The 17,037-nt window shown below is 51.6% G+C and overlaps 1 protein-coding gene and 1 long non-coding RNA gene across 3 annotated transcripts in view; one reads left to right on the plus strand and one right to left on the minus strand.

Annotated features, from left to right (window-relative positions):
• OPCML (opioid binding protein/cell adhesion molecule like) overlaps positions 1-17,037 on the minus strand; it is a 1,243,265-nt gene that overhangs the window by 1,117,067 nt on the left and 109,161 nt on the right. The gene's annotated exons all lie outside the window — the stretch shown is intronic.
• Positions 9,629-17,037, plus strand: part of LOC309605340 — a 28,449-nt gene continuing 21,040 nt past the window's right edge. The window contains exon 1 of the long non-coding RNA XR_014231345.1: positions 9,629-9,786. This is a non-coding gene — a long non-coding RNA (uncharacterized lncRNA). The remainder of the gene's footprint in view (positions 9,787-17,037) is intronic.

Genomic DNA, 17,037 nt, shown 5'->3' on the forward strand with positions numbered 1-17,037 from the left:
CAGTGGGGAGCTGTCAGACCCTAACTCAGGCCTGGGCCCGTGAGGGAGCGAGGGAAGGAATGACGAAAGGCCGCTGACCGCAACAACGCACGAGAAGCTTCAGCAAAGCCAGGAGGGAGCCCTCGGGTCAGGCACCCAACAAAGAGGCTCACGTGTAAGACAGAGAAGCAAGGATTCATTGGCTTGGGGCACTTTCTCAGGACGTGGGACCTAAAAGCCTGGCAAGGATCCGGGGATGGGCTAACTCACTGCTTGAGGGGTTCTTAGAAGCCTGGAAAAGGGGTGCCTGCCCCAGTGAATGGAAATGCTGGAGTTATCCTGGCAGACGCTGGAAGACGGAACAAAGGAGGGAGTGGGCTTGCTGGAACAGGTGAGGTTTACGATCCACGAGAGGCCCTGGGGACAACCATCCACTGAGGAATGCCCTGGTGAGGGGCCACTCAGCATCACCAAGATGCTGACCTCTGCAGGTCAAGGTCAATGGTAGGAGAGATGCTCACAGAACCAGGCTGGTTAGTTTCCACAAGGATGACGGGGCCCAGAGTATGGAGGCCAGAAAGCCAGGAGCCAGGATTCCTATACGCCTGGAAAGGAGGGAGCACCGGCCGAGGGGGCCTGACTCGTGGGGAGTCGCAGAGTTGGTTAATAGATTACAGTGTGCACCAAGCAAAACAGATGGCAGCCAATGTTAATAACAGCAACGACACAAAGGCAAGATGGGGGAGCAGGAGGCCGAGGCAGCAGCACATCAACGCCCTGCTCAGTCCCCACACAGAGTTGATTGTCAGACCCAGGGCCCCACTGAGTGGAGAGCTGGCTGGTTCACTAGGGGCGGGGACCCTGCAAAGCTATGGCAGGTACACCGGGATGGCCCCCAGTTCTCTACCATTTACGCCGGTGACCACACTGCGGGGAAAGAGAAATGTCCAGACATATCGAGGACCAGTGGACATTGATATGCAGAGACACAGTGTGTCCTCCTGCCTGTTAGTGGGAATTTATGCGTGCCCACTCTAGAGCTCGTGGGGGCCAGGTAGTAAGGGGAGTGTGGCTAAAACCCAGGTTACAGTGGACCCACAGGGGCCACTGAGCCAGCCAATGGCCATTTCGCCAGTCCCTGAACATAGAATCAGAAGTTTTGGTATACGTGGCAGTTGGTATCACTTACATCGATTTGGGCTCCCCAAGAACCCACATTGCTGGGATGAGAAGTACAAAACACTGCCTGGGAAATGGCTGTGAAGGACAGTGGGGAGGGGGATGAAACAGCCTGGGAGACTCCTCCAACCTCAACATAGGTGCCACGTGAGGGAGAAGCGGGGAAACGAAGGGAAGAAGGAAGGTCCCGGCTGGCACTGTAGGTCGAGTGAGATCTGACAAGGCAGACGGGGGGTCCCTGAGCCAAAGTCACACGTGGAAGGAGTCCTGCCTCTTCCCTCGGGCAGGCCTCCTGGGTTCCCCTACCCGCTCACCTGTGGCTGGAGCGGCCGGGGGCACACGGCCTGGGCACAGAGGGGGCTTCAGGGCCCAGCAGCCGGGACATGGGTAACTCTCCCTCTCCAAGTAGGAGGCCCGAGGGGGTGCCCGTGCCCACCCCGGGCTGGGGGGACGGGGGACACACAGTAGCGCAGGACCCTTTGCTTCCTTCTCCCCTGGACTCTCCACAGCCCCATTTGCATTTGGCTAGTTTAGGCTGATTTTCGCATCCCTTGGCACACATTTGGAATCAGTAATTCTGCCAACGTTTGTTGAGCACTTACTAAGTGCCAAGGGTGTGCTAAACACTAAAAGTGAAAAGAAAGACAGTTAGAGGCTGTCTCTGATTAAACAGTTTTCGATCTGGCAGACGAAGCAAATACGTGAACAACTAGGGGCAAGGAGCTATTAGATATCTGTGACACAGTCTTCGTAGCCTAGCGTGGACTTGACGGGAGAGGCACCTGTCACGTGGTCGGTGGGGCGCACTGAGGAAGAGCTTCATCGGCGACACTTCAAGGCTGGAGCGGAGTCTGAAAGGTGAGGGTTTCCGCAGGCAGACAGGTCAGTGGAGGCTGGGGGACTGGAGATCAGGGCACAGCATCCGAGGCGTGAACAACATGGGGTACTTTGAAACTGCAAATAACTGAATATGTCTGGAGTTGAGGATGCCAGGAGGGGAGCAGCAAGAGGCAAGACTGACCTCGAGGTCAGATCACGGAGGCAAATTATACGGGCCTCACGAAGAGACAGGCTGTGAGGCACTGCTGACACTTTACGGGCAGCACCACGACCAGATTCACATTCTTAAGACGAAACACCCTGATGTGTTGGCAGACGATGGACGACCAGGAAGAAGTCAGGTTCAAAGAGGCCCTCCTGATAACTCTGGGGAGAAAGGATGAAGGTCTTCCATACCAGGTGGCAGCAGAGATGGAGATGCAAAGATGGATGCAAGAGATGCTCAGAGGATAGAACCTACTGGATGTGGGCTGGACCTGAATGTGTTTTCGCTGCTACCTGGGTACACGGTCATGCACAGCGGGGAGTGGACAAAGTGTCAAGATCAGTGTGGAACACACTGGGTTTGAAAGGCCTTTGGTTAATCAGCTTGGAGACATCCAGCCAAGAGCCAGTTGGCCACGAGAGTATGACAAATAAGAACATGTTCTGGCCTGGGTATGAAAACGAGGATGCTTTTCAATCACTTAAATATTTGAGTGTTTTCTATGTGCGCTAAAAAGAGAGGGGCTGGACAGGACCGTCTAGCAGGGACTCCGAAAAGAAGTGTGACAAAGAGGAGGTCAGCTAATCCCGCCAATTACACAGATAACGCCGCATGCTGGGGCGGTTCCTATTTTGAACAGAGACGTCGGATGTTGGCACCCAACAATTTTGGAGAAACTCCACTGCTTGCCTTGTTTCTCGTTACCCCTGCAAAGATGATTCCAAACACTCCAGTGGGACAGAAAGTGCCACGGCTACGTTCCAGCGGCAGGAAAAGCATGTCTCAGGAAGGTGCCCATTTACCTGCTCGAGCAGGGTGCTCTGAGGGGACGGACGTTGCAGGTAAGGCTCCTTTCCCTGTCCTCCTTGTATCACCCCCTCTGCCTCCGTCAACCCCTCCTAGTCTCCTGAAGACAGGATGTTAGTGATGACAACCGTCAGGATGACATGACAGGTGAGATTTATCAGCACTTCATCAGACACTAATTATGCACCTACTCTTCATCATTTGGGGGGATGCTCCATCCTCCAAAACGCCTAGTTGAGGGGGTGCCATTAAAATCTCCATTATAGAAGCAGGAAGAAATCAAGGCTCAGCAAGACAAGTAATACGCCCAAGACCACGTGAGTAAGTGGTGGAGTCTGGGTTACAACATTCTGGTCTTTCTGGCTCCAAGCCCGAGCTCTTCACCACCACGGGGGCTGCCTCTGGGGGATCCTAGCCTCCTGGGCCCCCTGCCCACTTGCTCAGGCCCTGGAGCCCTGGCCTCCATCACTGTGTCACTCTGGTGGCAGGTCCCAGGGTCCTGGAGCTACTGGAGGAGAAGAGAGAGGGGAGCGAAGTCCTCCTCCCCTCCAGCGCCGCTGTCCGGCGAGGCAGCAACCCTGGAAGCTGAGAGTGCCGGCGGCCGGGAGGCTGACAGCCTATCCGCACGAGGGCACAGTTGTTCCGACAGCTTCCCTGGCAGCCGGGCGCCTGCACTCATGTGTACAACAGGGGCTTTCGTTTCTAGAAGAAAAGCTGTCAGATACCTTATCAGAAAGGCTTGGAGCAGGGCTTCCTGGGAGGAGGCCCACTCAGGATACTTCCTGTTTTCTCCCCAAGCCCCTGGTCTCCATCTTCCCAAACACTCTTCGGAGACCCCTTTTCCCAGGCTGCGGGGCAGCCCGAGTGGTAAACCTCCCTGTATAGGGGTTCGGTCCTGGAGGCCGTGAGGGCCCGCATCTGGTGCACGAGGTGCAGAACCCGTGCCGGGTCCCCGAGGCTCAACTCCCTGCCCTGACAGTGGGGCTGGGGAGCACACGGAGTGGAGTCTTAGTTCCATCTAGGGGGCTGCTCCAGTGGGGAGCAGAGCAAGCTACTCCCCAGACCAAACACACAACCACAGAGTATCAGAGCCAAGAAAGGGCACAGAGGCTAAGGCAGCCCCAAACTTGTCGCTTAAGGTGATTATGAAATGACTTGCCCGAGATCACATCCATATTAAGCTTTACTGAAGCGACACTTTCTCTGCCCACCTGACCAGCTCCTATCTATCCCTCGGACTGGGTTCGAGGACTGCCTCCTCTGGTTCCCAGACAGCTCTGGCCTCTGACTAAGGTGGGGTCCCCCTTCTCCACCCTGTCACACCTTACCCGTCTCCCCCGTGAACCCCACCTCCCTCTGGAAGGGAACCAGGTATTATTTATCTATGTTTTCTTTGCCTCTTGCACAGAACCTGACACCAGGTCAAAGTTTGATAAAAATGGCATCGTTAAAACTTTCACACCCGGTCTCCCCGACATGCTAAGTGTCCTGTCCACCGCTGAAATGGAAATCCCACTTCGCGAGAAGTTAAAGACGGGCCAGGGGTGCTGTGTATCATCACTCATACTGAGCAAAAGACTGGCGTGAGGGCAGGGGACACACCCACTTCTAGTTCTTCAGTTAAAACGTGATGGAAATGGACTTCTCGCCGGCACCTTCACGCTCGTCATCTGGCACCTGGCATCACCTGGGGAAGAGAGGCTGCCCCTCTGATGGGGCCGGGAGGATGGAGGGTCTGCTCCCATCCCAGCCCCACACCCTGCTGTGCAGAGCAGTGAGGGCGGCTTTCTGACGCAGCGAAGGAAGATGGGGAGCTCACGGTGGTTGAGCAGGAAAAGGACAGAAAGAGGGCAGGAAAACGATACCTATTTGGGACCTACTATGTGCCAGCTCCCATCCCAGCGTTTTCAAAGTCATCTGATCAAGTATCGATGGTTTATGAGGGTGGATATTATAATCTCCATTATATGGAGAAGGAAACTACGGTGAGCAGCTCGCCTGCAGACACACGGCTAACGTGCAGCTGTGCGGCGGTTAGAACTCAGGCCAGGCTGCTGCCACGGCCCCTGCTTCTCCCCAGGCGCTAGGCTGCCTCTCCAGGAGCTGAAGGCCCACCGTCTGTGCTTCTCCTGGCCCGATATTCCCACACCGTCCCCAAGGCCACCTCCGCCCCACCAGCCTCACTCCTGGTCTCCTCACTACCTCCAATGAGCCTGGAAAGTCATACACTTGGCTATTTTGCACCTTTATTAGGACCAGTGGAAACAACTACGTTAACTGAAGATTCCAAAAAGGAGGTTTACCTGATAAGCACATGCAGAGGGGGAAGGTGTGTGCGTAGCCCCAAGCCACCAAAACCTAGTGACCTTCCATTCACCGCCCTCATTCCATTGGTTTTCCACAAAAACAACACAGGGCCCTGGCAACGTTCAGGATAAAAACATCAAATTGCTTCTTAGGGAAAAACATACTGTGTTGTTTTTCCTCCAGACCGTCTCCTGGTACCAAGTATGCGCCCTTGCGCAACTCGGCCATTCCACAGCCTCAGCTGTGGGCACTGATTTTGTAAGTGGTGTCCACTGAGTACACACAGCAATGTGACACAGTGTGACACAGTGGGAAGGAACCCTTCCACCTAAGAGCAGGAAGTAAAAGGTGGCATCACCAATAGTCCCAGTAATCAGGTGTCACACGTGGAAACTTTTAAATAAGATTTGTGAGACATGTTCACACCCCCCCACCAGGTGGAGAGCGTGGCCAGGACGGTGAGAAGCCTTCTTCGAAGGCAACCCTATCACGTGGGGAGCTGCTGGGAGGAGTCAGGCCTGTGTCCCTTCATTGGCTGTCCTGTCGCTTACTCTCCCCGTTTCCGTAAAAAGCAATGACTGTTTCACTTCTGTACAGTCATCTGTGACGTGAAACTTAAGGATCTCCCAAACTCACCCTCAACGGCCAGCACAACCTCAGAACAACGAGGGCAGGAAGCCAAAAGGCATCATGGGGAGCAGCCCAGGTAAGCTGCGCGCTCACAGCAATAAGATGGATCTTAACCCAGCGTGACCCATCACAGCACCGTTAGCAAGAAAACAGAATTCCAGATATGACTACTTATATTAATTTCACTAATAAACCTGCCTTCCAAAATGAAAAACCCCACCATGGATCATTTTAAAGGTGCTGCTTGGTCAGAGTTTGCTGCTTTCGTGACAAGTATCTTGAACGGCCTCCAGCCCTAAATGTCCTCTCCTCAGCCACACCCACTGCTTTTCCAACATGAATTTACTGTCCTTCAGAGACCTAGAGCTTCCTTTGAATTTACAGCCATTGTTTTTATAATTTCTTAAATACATAGGTGTGTTTTAAATTTTGACTTTGAAATAATTTCACTGAGGAAGTAGATTTGGCTAAAGGGATATGGCTTCCACATTTTTAAGAAAATCATCTTAGGTTATAGTTTCAAAGAAGACAAATGATCGTCTGGAGTCAACGCTCAGGCAGGAGAACCTCCGTCAGGTTGTACAGACACAAATGTCAGAGCCCCTGACGACCACTGTGCTCAAGCTGCTCACAGTCTCGTGGCAGAGACAGACAGCACCTTAGGAACTCCAGGCCGGTACAGCAGGTGCTGTAGCAGATGTCTGAGGTCCGAGAGAACACATTCTGCCTTACGGGGGCCTGGGGGCGGCCAGAGGAGTGTCCTCAAAGACGGGACGCTAGAACTAAGTTTTCCTTTTTTCTTTTACTGCCTTTTTTTTTTTTTACTTAAAAACAATTTTAATAGCTTTGTTGAGATATATTTGACACAAAATAAAATAAACAGAACATACTTAAAGTGTACAATTTTATGCATTTTGTCACACGTGTAGTAGACCCACAGAACCATCCCCACGGAGAAAATAATGACCATTTTCACTAACCTGAAGTCTCCCCATACCCGTGTGATCCCTCTCTGCCCCTCGCACCCCTTCCCAGGAAAACCATGATCTGCTTTCTGTCGCCATACAGCACTTGGCACTTCCTAGAATTCGATACGCATGGAATCATACGGTACATATTCTTTTTGTCTGCCTTTGTCCATCAGCATACTTATTTTGAGATTCCCATGCTGTCGTGTGTACAAACAGTTCATCCCTGCTTATCACGAGCAGCATTCCATTGTCTGACTCTATTCAGAGCCTGTTTATCCATTCACCTGAAGAGGGACATCTGGCATTGCTTGCAGTTTTCAGCTACTACAAACAAAGCTGCGTGAACATTCGTGCAAGTCTTTGCATGAATATATGCTCTCATTTCTCTGGAGCAAATGCCTGGGAGTGGATTGGCTGGATCACAGAAACTGCCAGGCTATTTTTCAAAGTGGTTGTAGCATTTTATACTCCCAGGAGTCATGCAGGAGCATTCCAGTGGCTCCACATCCTTGTCAACACTTGCTGTGGTCGGGCTTGTTAACCTGAGCTGTTCTAACAGATGTGTGGAGGGGTCTCACTGTGGTTTACTTTCCATACCCTGCTGACGAATGACATTGAACATCTTTTCATGTGTTGTTTGCCATCTGCACATCTTCTTTGATGAACTGTCCATTCAATTCTTGTGTCTGTTTTCTATTGTTTATGTTCTTATTTTCGAATTCTGTCCCATATTTAATCTGGAAACAAGTCCTTTATCAGATATACAAATTGCAAGTATTTTCTCCCAATTTAAGGCTTATCTTTTCATTTTCACTTACAGATAAATTTGGAAAGATACGTGGAAGTAAATTAAGTTGTGGAATTATGTTACAAGTCACTCCAAGAGGAAATAACACAAAGGAAAGGGATGAAGGTGAGAAATACCCTGGTGAGTCCTAAAAGCTGCAACAGTTTTGGGTGGCTTGTGGGTGAGTCCTTGGGAGGCTGTGGCATGTATAACGTGACTACTATGCTTCTGGCTCTGTTCTAGGCCTCTATATACGTTGATTTTGCTTAATCCTCTCAACAACCCAGAGAACAAAGGGTTGGTGGTCGGAGGTTGATTTCATAAATGAGGCAAGTGGGATCTGGGGAAATCAGGTGGCTTGGCCAAGGTTTCAGCTCTACTGAGCAGCAAAACCGAGAGTCCTCATCCAAGTCCAGGCGGGCGTATGGCCCTCTTCCACATCTGCCAGAAACCAGATGGGAGCAGGTAACGCAACCTGAGGCTTACGGGAAAGGCCAACTGGTCGACGTGGTGACAAAGTCCGAGTCTTTCACCTCCTGAACACCTGTCCCCAAAGGCACCGTCAGGAGATGATGGCCATCTGTTCCCTACGCTCATCTGAAGGACTGCAGGAGAAAACTGGCACAAAGTAGAGCTGTGAGACAATCAGGTCGTAAGTTACTAATAAAACAGGCCTTTGCATGAAGGGTAATGAGGCACTAGGACAAATTTCTAACAAAATATCTAATATTTATTGAATTTTCTTCCAAGCACTAAGGGCTTTGCATGGAACATTTCACTGTATTCTTCTGATAACCACACGGGGGTAGGTACTATAATTGTGCCCAATTTGCAAAGGAGGCTCCTGAGGCCTGGCGGTTTCCAAGTGCCAGGGTCACAGCGTGAGCGGCAGGGCTGGAACTGAAGTGAATCTGTGTCTGACTTCAGCCACTAACAACGGCTGCCTCTTGGGCAGACCCCGGGTTTCTACTGTGGAGGATGCATCAGGGCAGGGCAAGTACGTTCCCATGGGGGCTAGAGGCAGGGCAGCCTAGAAAGGGACCCCACTTGGAGTGAAAGGCCTGACTCTGCTGCCACGGTAGGGGGTCATAAAATAAATCTGTGATCCCAGGAACGCCAGCCACCATCACCAGCGCCGGCCCCGGAGCAGACGTCTGCAGGACGACAGATGGTCACTTTCCTCGGAAGAGAACAGCCGCACATGGTGCTTCTCCTGGAGGCCAGAATGACCTCCTCCCATCTCGTTAGGTTCAGAGAATGTCTTACCAGGGACAGGGCCATCTGAGCCCCCGTCCCACTCCCCTGCCTGCCGCCCTCGGGGCTCCCTTTCCACACACCTGGGCGCTGCCAGAACACCCTGGACACGCGAGAAGCCTCGGCGAGTCCTGCCCCCCCGCCCCACCACCCAGCACCTCCACTCACACCAGCTCTCCGGCTCCGCTCTGGCCCCTCTCGCTCCCCGTGGTCAGGCACTGGCTCAACAAGCCTCAGTGACCAGGTGGCCTCGTCCGTGAGGGGCTGCCCTGCTGACTCCGCTTCCTGCCAGCTTTCCCATTCGTCCTCCCTCTCTTCCTCCCGGTTGCTGTTTTGCCACCGTTTTCTGACAGTGATGGAGTTTAAACTGTTTGTCCAGACATGGTCAGGCACCGAGGATAATCTGACACATTCCTCTTCTCTAGAAGTGTGTAGTGTAGTTATGGAGACAGACACCACACAAGTAATTCTATGAACAACTCACTCTCACTGTAATGAGGGCTCCAAAGGCAAGAGAGGGATGCACTCGCAGGGGGACACGTTATGACATTGGGAGGGAAGAGCTGGGGCTTTGCTTAGAAGGCAATACTCAGTTGAAGCTTGAGGGACAAGGAGAGATTCATTCGGAGATGGAGAGGCTGGGGGAGGGATGGGGCGGAAGGAACGGCTCGCACGCGAGCCCGGAGCTTGGAAGGAGCTCTGTGGGTTGGTTCGAGCATCAGGGGAAGAGTGAGCTACAGAGGTAGGCGGATCTTCTAAACCGTGAGGAGACTCTGGACTTTATCCAGAAGAATCTGGAAGGGATACGTTTTGGAAAGAATTTCAAGGTCAGTTTTGCATGGATAAACGTTCTCTTTCATCACAGTTTGAAATATAGATTTGGAGGAGGTGGCAGGTGAGATCGGGAGTGAAGCTGGGTGTGATACAGGAGGACAGTTCAGAAGGTTGTTATGGTTAAGTCAGGGAAAAAGTGATGATGAGGACGCTCCTGATGAAGGAGGAGGAGGATGGCGGCTTAGATTCGAGTGGCCCAGGGGAGCTGAGAGAAGTACCCATTCAGGTGGCAGCTCCCAGAACCTGGTGACTGGTCAGACCCCCGGGGCAAGTGTGGTGGTGTGTCAGAGACGATCCCCAGGTTTCTGGCAGGAGCACCTCCTCCTCCCCCACATCTCCCCAATATGCGTCTCCATCTCCCCTCCCAGCTCATCAAAGAAATAGAGTGCAGGCAACCCAGCGGACAGACTGTCGCAGCATTAATGCTATTTTTGTTCAGTCAAACCTGGAGATAAAAATCTCTCAACTCGTTATATAAGAAGTGGCAAATGTCAGGAGAGAGATTTGCTCCAGCGCCAGGGCTTCACATTTGATTCTGGTTACGCTTGTCACCTGTGCTTTGCTCTAAAGGGCTACCGGGGAGGGAGACCCTCCCTTTGACCACCTTTCTGGACTGGGTGCCCCCTGGAGAGACAAGAAGCCTCGTGCGGGTGCTTCAGGGAGAACAAACCAGCAGAATTCATCTTGGATTTTAGGCAGAAAAGTTTGTGCTGACTCCTGTTTGAGTATTTCTCTTTTTTTGTATAATTGAAATATAATCTACGTACCATACAATTCACCCATTAAAAGTACACACTAGCTTTTGTGTGTTCACAGAGTGGGGCAACCATCAGTACAATCAGTGGGAAGGTATGCAGCTATAAGCATCCACAGAGTTCCAGATTCTAGAGAGTTCATATAAATGGAATCATACTTTATATGGTCTTTTGTGTCTGGCTTCTTTCACTCAGTATAAGGTTTTTGAAACTCACCTATCTTACAGAATATATTGGTACTTCACTCATTTTTATGACCAAATAATATTCCATTGAATGGAGGTACTGCATTTTATTTATCCATTCATCAGTTATGGACACTTGGACTGTTTCCACTTTTTGGTTATAATGAATAATGCTTCCATGAACATTCCTGTATAATTTTGGGGGGGGGTATATGTTTTTATTTCTCTTGAGAGTATACCTAGAAATCTAGAAGTTGAAATTATTTCTGGGTGGTTAAATGTTTCTTTTTTTTTTTTTTTTTTGAATGTTTCTTAAAGGCAAAGATAATACCTGCTTTTAATATATGTGCTTTGAGTAAATTCTGCTAGACATATCTTCAGTAAGAAGATAAAAAAGTATTGCTAGAGAGTCTGCAACTGAGTTTTAAAAACTGAAAGAATGTACTTATAAATATGCTTGTGTGCCTGTGTGCCTGTGTGTGTGTGTGTGTGTGTGTTAGAGCGTTACAGCCACAGTGCTGAAGGGATGCTTAAGGAAGCAAAATGTAAAGAAATGCCCATTAATAGAGCAGAAACTAAGAGCGTACGTGTAAAGATAGAAGGTTATTATGGAGGTCCTGGGACTGAGATAAATCCGGGCCCTGGAGGTCCCAGTAAGCTCAGGTCTGTCATTTCTGACTCCATGCCCTCAAAGTTAAGGCTCATCAGCCACCCTGGCTCCTGCAGGGCCCAGTGGGGTTTGGGAAAGTAACCCGGCTGTCCAGACGCCGTGTAGCTCCTAAGGTGCCAGGTCCACCTACCTCCCACCCACACCTGCTGGCCGATGATGGATCAACAGGCAAACAGTGACTCTACATGTGCCAAGGACACTGCAAAAAGGCCGCCTGAGCCCACGGGGAAGGAAGGGTGGGAGCGGACAGCAGAGAGCAAGGCTAGAGCCAGAAACCTCTGCATGCACCGAAGAGGTGGGGCTGGAGCTTCAGAAGAAACACGGGCAGCCTCCTGGACCCTCCAGGGGAGGGGGAAGACCACCCGCAGAGAGGCCACTAAACGACTGCCCTCTTGCATGAGCACCCAGGGCAGGAAGGCGAGAACCCTCAGCACAAGGGTGCTCGGCTGCAGCCCTGGAGGGCCCTCAAGAGTGGAGGCGTGTCCATGACGTGCTGACCAGGAGAAGCCTGGCATGCAGCACCCGCCGGGGGTGGTGAGGACCAGGGCTCTGCAGAGCCTGCAGCTCCTGCTCCGAGTTCACAGTGGGCACTTCCGGCCCAGAGATCCAAACCTGGAAGGTTTCAGAAGAGGAAACACCAAGTTCCACAGGTTTACATTAGTCAGCTTATCCAAACACGGATCACATATCCAAACATGGCCATTTTTCTCTTCCATCCAGAGAAAGATCCAGGGCGAGTTTGGGGGATCTCTCCTAGGTTTCTGCTGTTCTCTTGTTTATGCTGCCTATTTGATGGGCTCAGTTAAAACTAAAATGAGACAGTGGGTTCAGAACTGAAGGCTCTTAAGCTCCCCTCGACATGACTGTACTTGGAGACCCTGACACATGCAGGTCAGGAACAGTGGACGGTGAAATTCTTCAACTCTCAGGACAGGGGCTGGAATGCAGACACCAGGCACCATCAGAAGCACGAGTGTTCAGGTGGGATCCGAGAAAACGGCCTGGACTCAGTTACCACTCAGCATTCAGGCTTCTCATCTCCTCAGGCAAACATGGGCCAGCTGGTTGCCTCATTTCAGGACGGGCTGGAACGTGGCTGGATCAGGCCTCCTGGCTTGTCAGGGAACCAAGAGGAGGCTTAGCACCAGGAACAAAAAGAACAAAAGTGCTTTCAGTCTCCCAGCCCCCACCTGATCACACCCTTGGCTCCTGGGGTTTCAGTGCATTTCACAGGAGGTCATGGGGCACCTCTGGATCTCCAGTCCCTGGAGTGGGCCCTGCAGGCCAGACAAGGGCGCCTAAAGAGAGTCCCAGCAGACTTGCTGGGCTTTGAGCCCACCCAGGGCGGGCAGCAGCATCCCAGGCTGGCAAGCAGGTGCTGACCTGTCAGAGCCTCGAGTGCTGGAGGAACGGGCGGGAGGAGTTCTCCGACACCCCCTGGGGGCTGCTTCACCCTTTGGCCACCACACCGTCCGTCCCCTTCCGCTGAAGTACTGTCTCTCGGTAAAGCCAGTAGCTTCTTTCTCAAGTTTGAATCACCGTAGGTTGTTTGGCAGCAAGCGGATGGAGGGAGGAGGAAAAAAATCTGCTTCCAGCTCAAGTACATGTCGCTCTGTTAACCAGCATTTTGAAAAATTATCTTTTCCCCTCCACAGTGCGGTTGGCAGGGGCTCTCAGCTGTTTTGAGAGAATGTAACCAGCAGACCATCTGGGGCTGACATTTCCAGCATGGCAGTCAGGGGCGCGCATCGCAGGAGCTCCACGGGTGATCAGGAGCCCATCGCCTCTGCAGGAGCCCCGGGCGGAGGGAAGGGGGGCTTACAGAGGCGGCTTCTCTACAGGCGAGCTGGGAACTGAGCCCCCTGCCCACCAGCCTTCCTCAGGCTTCCCCCTCCCAGAGATGCATGCTCTCGGAGATCTTATCTTGTAATATCAGTGATGGATGTTGACTCTGAGGATATCAAAACGCCCTCCACGTTTGTAGATCTGCTTTTGTTAAATAGAACTTAGGACCACAAGAGACTAAGATGAAAGACATACATGCAGATGCATGTCTGCATGTGAAGCAAGAGTGATTTTCTGGCTAACAAGACTGGGGAGTTAGGAGTTCTTAATAACGAGGTCAGCCAGGGCAGTTAAGGGAATTACACAGCTCAGACCCACTGGCGCGTCCCTCCAGGCCTCCTGATCGCTCACAGAGCCGAAGTCCACCTAACAGCTATCCCTGCTGCTGACGTGGAGGTCCCGGGGCTGCAGGCCTCGTCCTCGTTAACCACAAAGCAGCCTCACGGATGCCAGCTGGCCCACGTCGAGACAGACGACTGACCACCCCTAATCACCTCTCGGGCAAACCTCTGCACCCTTAGCCGCTCTGGTTCATACCACATGCTCCACGCAGGTTGAGCATTCTTTCTATCTATCTATCTATTTATTTATTTATTGGCTGCATTGGGTCTTCGTTGCTGTGTGCAGTCTTTCTCTAGTTGTGGTGAGCAGGGGCTCCTCTTTGTTGCAGTGCGTGGGCTTCTCATTGCGGTGGCTTCTCTTGTTGTGGAGCATGGGCTCTAGGTGTGCGGGCTCAGTAGTTGTGGCACGCGGGCTCAGTAGTTGTGGCACACAGGCTTAGTTGCTCCGCGGCATGTGGGATCTTCCCGGACCAGGGCTCGAACCCGTGTCCCCTGCACTGGCAGGCAGATTCTTAACCGCTGCGCCACCAGAGAAGTCCCAAGGTCGAGCATTCTTTAACAGCCATATTTTCCAAAAAGCAAGGAATCTTTGTCACTAGCATTCATCTTTCCCACTTGAGATTAACACACCTGGGCCCAGAACTTGATGGTCCCAAGGAAGCCCCTGTACGTGATCTCATACTCCCACCTGCTCTCACTCTCCCCCTCGGCCCTTGGTCATAAGTCACTGGTCACAAGGATATGAGAAAAGACCATAGCGGATCCAAATAAATTAGAACAGATGCATCGCGTATACGTGTTTCCATGCTGAGATGGTAAGAGGCTTAACTCTAAGACAATAATTGCAGTTGACAATTAGAAAGCAATTCTGCTCGAAACATATTTATTGTGTGTCTTGCCTGTCCCCAGGACTGTGTCAGGGGTCAGGGGTACGGAGACACAGTCCCTGGCTTCAGGAATTCAGCGTTTAGGCAGGCAGACTCCTGACCGTGTAAAGTGTGAAAGCAGCAGCTGCAGCAGGACCAGATGCCTTCCTGGAGGAGGAAGCGCTCCAGCAGGCTTTCGACAGAAGAGTAGGAGCCACTTAGACTGAGAAATAGAGGACGATGGGTCCTAACAGAGGGAGGGCACCGTGGGGTCTCAGAAGTGCTGAAGCGCATAAGCTTCAAGGATTTCTGAACAGCTAAAGAGCCTACGAGGAGGATGAATGGGAGAGGAAGGCAAGGGGCCAGCAGGGCAAGTCTGGGAGGGGCCTCGTGCCCTAAAAGCTCAGGCACCGAAGAGCACCCACTGAGGTATTAGAACATTGAAAACACCAGTGAGCCTTTGAGAGACTTCACCACTGGAGTCCTTGCTTGGATTTGAGTTTCCCAAGGTCCCGCCAGCAGCCAGGAGGAAGTGAGACTCCAGATGGGCAGAGAGCCAAAGCTGGCAGGTCAGCGGTGAGGCTGCAGAGGGTCAACACAACAACCCGGCAGACCTGGTGCACCCTCCACCCCCTTTCTAACCAACCCCTCACCCCGCGCCGGGCATCGTGTATCTGTTCTCTGTCCCTATAGCTTTGCCTTTCCCAGAAAGTCATGTGGATGGCATGGCAGAGTTAGGGCGTGTTTGCACTGGCTTCTTTTGCTCAGCACAATGCACCTGAGATGCGTCCATGCTGTTGCCTGTAGCAATAGTTCCTTCCTTTTCACTGCTGAGTAGTGCTCCGTGGCGTGGATGTAACACCGTTCATTTATTCATTCCCCAGCTGAAGGACATTTTTTGGAGACTATAAGTAAAGCGACTATAAATATTCACATACAGGTTTTATGTGAACACAGCTTGGGCAAATACCTAGGAGTAGGATTGCCAGATTGCATCGTAAATTCCTGTTTAATTTTATAAAAAAATAAATGGCAAGCTCTTTTCTAAAGTAACTGTGCTATTTTACATTTCTGCCAAAAATGTGTGACAGTTCCAGTAGCTCTGCAACCTCGCCAGCACTTGGAATTGTCAGTTCATTTTTGTTTTTAGGCAAAGTAATAAGGACGTGGCTGTGTCTCACTGTGGTTTTAATTTGCATTTTCCTGATGACTGATGATCTTGGGTACGGAGAACGTCTTGATGGAAAATGGGTTTGGCACATAATGGGTGCTCGGTAAAAATCCACTGCGGGAACAAATCAATGTCACCATCACCATCCTCTTCACCACCCTCACTTCTGCAAGAAGAGATGAGAGCTTGAACAAAAGCGGCGGCAGTTGTGTAGAAGAAATATCAATATGAAGGAGAAAGAAGTCACAGGCCTGCGTGACTGAGCACGGGGAGACTGAGATTGGGTCTCACGTGTCTGACTCGGGCGCTTGGCCGACATGGTACCCGTCTGTGAGGCACGGACCCGGGGAGAGGAGTGGAGCGAGGAGAAAGACACCAGCTCCAGCCATGGATGTGGGGAGCCTCAAGGCCGCGGGGCCCGTCAGCGGGCATGTCCTGGAGGCCAGCAGAGTGGCTTCGTCTGGTTCATGTCTGGGCTCCCAGGCCCTCACCAGAGCCCCACGTGGATACGGGTGTAGACAGGGGTTCAGAGCGTGTCTTGTGGGGTAGACATCTTATTTCACTTCTCACAGCATCCCCGAAACACAAGCCACAGACAGGGCTGTGCCGGTCAGAAGACTGACTTTCCCAAGTTCGAGGTGTTAACTACTCATTTGCTGGGACTTGAACCCATACTTGCTAAGGGCCATTTTTAGCATTTCCGCAAATTAGGAAAAAATGCCAATTGGAAACAGGTGCCCCTTCTGGGCAGACGCCACTTCCTCTGGCTGACGGGGCCGGGGCCACCTCCTGTGGTTTGCCAAGTGGAGGACAGGCTGGACTTCAGCCCCTCCTCACCCCCCAGGGCCCCCGTGCAGGGCACGAGCACACCTGGGACCTCGCCGCTTCAACTACAGCCTGAAGTTTCTGATCTCGCTGGTCAGCAAAGGTGAGCCTGCTGAGTAGAGCCAAGCCTCGCTCACATATGAATACAGTCATTAACTTACACAGAAGGAAGCTTCAACTTACAAACTTCCCCTGGTATAAATATATCAACTCCACGGTTGCCTCACTTTTGAGTGTTTTGTGATCATTATCGATTTCATAGTGCCTTTCAAGTGCAAAAATAACCAGCAGGTTGAAGATGGTGCTGCAAAGGGGCAAGTGGGCACAATGAAATGAAATGTAGATTTACACTGATGGGTGGGCATTCCTTGCTTATAAATATCCCATTGGATTTGCATACTAAAGCATCCATAAACTGAGGAAGCGGCTTTTGCACATGCCTATAAACACCGGTATGATTAGAGCACCTCTCTAACACATCTGCATATAAACTTAAACTTTATCAAAGGTCAGAGGACCTGGTCAGACGTTCATTTCCCTTCTTGCTCCCGCTTGTCGAGAACAAGGCAGGTAACAGAAGCTGGGG

The sequence above is a fragment of the Balaenoptera borealis genome (genome assembly GCF_965194805.1).
Source record: "Balaenoptera borealis genome assembly, chromosome: 11".
NCBI lineage: Eukaryota > Metazoa > Chordata > Mammalia > Artiodactyla > Balaenopteridae > Balaenoptera > Balaenoptera borealis.